Genomic DNA, 5,252 nt, shown 5'->3' on the forward strand with positions numbered 1-5,252 from the left:
GGGATTGACCATCACATTATAAGCCCCCACGGCTGAAAGGGCCAGCATGTTTGGTGTGACAGGGATTCGAACCCGCGACCCTCAGATTACGAGTTGAGCGCCTTAACCATTTTGTATAAAACAATATTCTAGTGTAAAGTTTATACTTTGGAATTAACAAAATTCTAATTCCATATATATCTAGTCTTACTGCATGTTTATTTATCATTACACATTATGGCACAAAACATTGTTACCACTGTGCTTGTGGTAACAATGGCAGAAAAAATTATGGCAGTTACGTAGGTAGGATTTAAAAAAATACTTTTCTTTTATTAAACATCATACTGCACTGTAGCATACCATTATCAAAATACAAAAATATTTTCATGTTTTCTATCAAATCATGATTTCAGTTACTTTTAGATTTTTGTTTCATATCTGTTCTTTTAGCAGATATGCACTGTTGTTTTTTTTCCTTCTGATACTTCTTGTGAGGCTTATGAATTATAGGCTGAAGTCCTTGTTCTAACATGCAGTTGCCCAAATACTCTTCTATCAAAATATACTAGGTAAACAATGATTGTACTTGACTTATATGTACCACCCCAAATCCACTTAATAATGTTTAACAGTTCTTTGAAGAAGTATTACTGATTAATAAAGACCATATATTATATACATCAATCATTCGTTTTTAACACTCAAACTAAAAGGAATTAAAAAACTAAATGAACTTCAAAATATAAAGATTGTAAGGTGTTCATATTTTGTTTCAAAGTAATATGCAGGCATTGTTAAAGTTATATATTCTTAAGTTATATTAAAAGCAAACTGTATGACCATGTATACAGTTGAATACTTTTGATATTATATATATTTCACAGATTTATTTTATTTTTTGCCAAAGGCACAATTGAAAACATCATCTGTGACATAATACATTAATATTATTTGCAAAACAAAATCCACCCAAATTTTTGAAACATACCTTCTGTACACAATAAATCTTAATAACTTAATAATATCTGCAAAATAAAATAACCCAATTATTTTCAGGTGTTGCACCATCTGCACAACACAGCATGCATTTTAAACATTTCACAGTTGACCTTCTCCACTAAGTAGTTTGATATATTTGTAAGAATTTTGAAATAAACAAGAGTGAAAGCAGCCTAATAACACCTGCACATTACAAACATTACTTCAAACTAAAAGTTTTATTAACTTATCAATACATTTATGCAAATGATAAATAAGAACATAGACCTATGAAAAAACATTAATCTAAAACCTTATTCAACATTACATAATATTGTAATGCAATTATAAGTTAGGTATATGATGTCAAAGCTAGGTAATTTAATAGGTTACCTGTGAGCAGTAATTACATCGGTTAGTAAACTCATTGATTAATCTAAGCTGGTATTTATCATTAGTGCAACAATTAGGTATTCAAAATTTTAATTATATCAACTGTAACAAATATAATAAACTACTAACAATTAGTGTTTTCAAGCATCAATGTTTTTTGTTATTCCAATTATCCAAGTAATTGAAATATTGCTACAACATTTATTTGTTGTTAAGCACAAAACTACAATTTTAGACTTATACATTGTTGTTTTTTTACTTCAAGTTTGTTCAGCTTCGGTGATCTGTGTGATTTGAGATTTGAATGTTTTGGCTTTCATTTCCATTGTCACTGTTTTGAACTGCTGACTAAAGGGATGGCAACTGTCTGGCAGTACAACAATGTTATTTTTACTTGTACATATCATGGTTTCAGAAATATTGTACTGATTCATTAACTGACTAGTAAATACTACTAATTGTCAAGTAAATTTACACTTTATTTAATGCTATAATAACCCAGGTCAGCAGTTCAAAATTAGGATAGATGGAAGACAGTGGCTTTACCATAACTGATAAAACAAAGAAACAAATATCAAATTTCTGGAAGCAACAAGAGCCAAACTCGAGTTCCTTGAAGGTAACCCACCTACCTTCCCTAATCACCTTGTCATGCTGGCCCAAAGCTGAGGAAATATAAACTGATGGGAAATAAAAATGATTAATCATAATGGAAATAGTTTGATTACTTGGATAGTTTGGACCAATTAGAAAATAGTAATAATTAGAAACACTAATTTTGATTAACTGATTATTTCACGTGACACTAATTGATGCAATCAGTGTTCACAGGTATCTGATTATATCAATTTAAAGAGTTAATCACCATGCTTCACTGTTCATATCCAGTAATAATTAGACAAAAGAATCATAGGTACTGATAAGATGCACCACGATCTGAGAAGCCTTGCAAGTATGCTCAGATTTGATGATGAGGAACCCATTTTTTGAGAATAGCCTTTAGATGGCTTGAATGGGTAGTGAAAGAAAGTTTATTACAAATGTACAATGTATCGACAAGCTTCTTTAATCATCTTGTGCAAGTAATTTATATAGACACAGGAATATATATATATATATATACGGTATGGAAAAAAGAGGTTGCATGACTGGAGATTGCTTAACAGTTTAGTAAAGGCATCTTAGCTGTTGATTTAGAGTAGGGCTGTTTTGTTCAATTAAAATGGCTTCCAACATTTTGCATTTGTTGATGTTTGGATCTTTGTTTAAAATTAGTGTTTTTAATACTTATACTGAGCCTTTTTGAGTTGGTAGTAAACATGAAAGTGTTTTTTATTATGTTCAGTGAATCTGGTTTCTAATTTTCTTCTGGTTTCTCAAATGTAACATTCTGAACAGTTATTGTATGTTTTTTATACATGACATTGGTATTGTGTGATTCTGTGTAATTTTTATTTGGTAATTATTAAAGTATAAGGCCAGGTTTTTAGTGAATTTGAAGTGGACAGGAATATTACGTTTAGTGGCAAGTTTTTTTCATGTGTGAATTATTTTTTAACTTACTTCAGAGATGAATGGTAAACTGCAGTGTAATGTGTTGTTTAATGTGTAATGGTTTATTAATATCAGATTTGTTTGTGAATTGAATTTTGAGGTTTTATGTTCTGGTGGTTGTTTGAGAATTTCTTGACAATAGTTAGTGGAAATTTGCTGGTATGACTGAACAAATGCTTTATAAGGTTGATTTTTCAAGGAATGTAGAGGCTTGTGTAAGTGACTTTTTGGTGAATTTTGGCGTTGAACTCTGTGTCAGATCCAATAATGTCGAAGTTAAGAAAAGACTACTTGTTTTTTTATGTTCATAGTAGATTTAATGTTAGGGTGAACAGAGTTTGTGTTCAAAGAAAGTCTGTATGTGTTCAATAGAAAAGAAACCTGCAAAAGTGTCACTGACATACCTGTACCAGTATAGCAGAGGATTGTATGGCTTGAGTTTCAATTTTGGTCATAAAAATATGTTGGCTAGAACAGGTGAAACAGTTTCCCATGCTTGAATCATCTATTTGAAGTTTTTGTTGTGAATTCTAAGAGGGAAATAAAAAAAGTGTACTGAGGATGTGAATTAAATGACCGCGGTAGAGGTCAAGTGAAATATTACAAATTTCCTTGACAGGAACTTTAGTGAAAAGTGAAACAACATTAAGGCTAACCACTGAAGCTTTAGGGCTTAGTTGGTTCAGTGTGTTTCTGAAATTAAAGCCACCTTTAATAAAGGAACCTGCAGATGTTATGTATGGTGTCAAAGCCTAGACGATGTATCTGCCAAGATTATAGTTAAAAGAGTTTTAAATAGATAGTAAAGATCATATGGGGCATATCTTGTTTCTGTGAGTCGAATAAAAATAAAGATCTTCAGTAATTATCTTCCTTCATTTGTGACAGGGTTCTGTTTAGTTGTTTTACATATGTGTTTGTTGGGTTGTAATGGATGGGTTTGAATTTCTTTTTATCTGATATGATGTCATTAATATTGTCAGTGTATTCTGTGTTGTTCATGATTACAGCTATGTTTTGTCAGCTTTTAGAATTTTAATGTTAATGTCTTTTTTTCTGATTATAGATGCATTTATCTTGTTTCTTGTGAGATTAGTCTTCTGTTTACAGGTATGGTTGACTACATTAATGGTTTTGTCAGAGAATTCTTTAAAAAATATAGTTTAAAATAAAGTTTTTGGGAACTTTAAACCAACACCCTGGGGCACCAAGATAATTTTACTAAGTTGTTAACTCTCTCAACACAGGCTCGGTCAAATTGACCGAGCACATGACCTCTTTGTACTTGTTCAAAGTCTTTGTAGACTTAATACTTCTAACTTTCAATATAGTGTGTATATTTTCATAAAAGTTGGCAGTCTTTCAGTTAACATTATAAGTTTTTCACATACAAAAAATCATATTTTTTAGTGAAGTATTTTCGATAAACTAAAATAAAGATTTGTCCATGAATATATTGAGTATTTGTTTTGAATAGTCTGTATGCAAAGTGATTTTCATGTTAAATACATCCTAATACATACATTTCAAATGTTTGTTTTCAGTAAAACTTTATATTTTATCTGTTATTTTCTCTACCCTAACTCTATACAACATTGATCAATTTGACAGATCTCATAATCCCCCAAAAAATCAAAATCAAAATAAATTACCCTCTTTTTCTTTCTAGAATGACTTCAAATGTAGTGTGAAACTACATTTGTTTATCATAACAGTAAACATCTATTTTATAATCAAAGTTTATTGTTTTATTGCCCTTTTGATGCCCTTTGAATCATGTCTGACTACTATCCATGCCATTATAAGTTGTAAGTTCCTCGGGGAACATGCAGTTCATGTTACACTATTGAATTACATTACCCATGAGCTACTATGAGTTGCTTGCATGCATGCTTCATGAAACATTTTTATTATATTATTATTATTATTTATTTTACCTAATCTAATTTTAACTAACCTAAAATATCCCTATTTTTACATTTTAGTTACTTTTATAATAATAAATAAAAAATAAACATGAAAAACAAGAAATGAAGTAGTTACTCAATCTTTTTCTTTCTTGCTATTGATTGTCGATGACACTTAACCCTACTTTTTTAATACTAATGGTAGTAGTACATTAAATAATTTTTATTTAATTAAATAATGCATCAAAGAACATAGACTAATAACATGCAAAAGTAGACAATTTTTATGGCTTTTAACTTTGCAACAAAAAAGCTGTTACAAATTCATACAAGCTAGTCATTAACTTTTCCATGGGAATGAACCATGTATTATAAGTGAAGTTGATGCTTATCTCTTCAGAACACAACATTGTACAAAACATCATTTGATAGATGAAA

General features: G+C 30.0%; 1 protein-coding gene across 2 annotated transcripts in view; it reads right to left on the reverse strand.

Moving 5' to 3' along the window:
* LOC106472768 (amino acid transporter AVT3C-like) overlaps positions 1-5,252 on the reverse strand; it is a 30,326-nt gene that overhangs the window by 1,745 nt on the left and 23,329 nt on the right. The window lies entirely within an intron of this gene.

Source organism: Limulus polyphemus, unplaced genomic scaffold, assembly GCF_000517525.1.
Source record: "Limulus polyphemus unplaced genomic scaffold, Limulus_polyphemus-2.1.2 Scaffold5594, whole genome shotgun sequence".
In the NCBI taxonomy this organism is placed as follows: domain Eukaryota; kingdom Metazoa; phylum Arthropoda; class Merostomata; order Xiphosura; family Limulidae; genus Limulus; species Limulus polyphemus.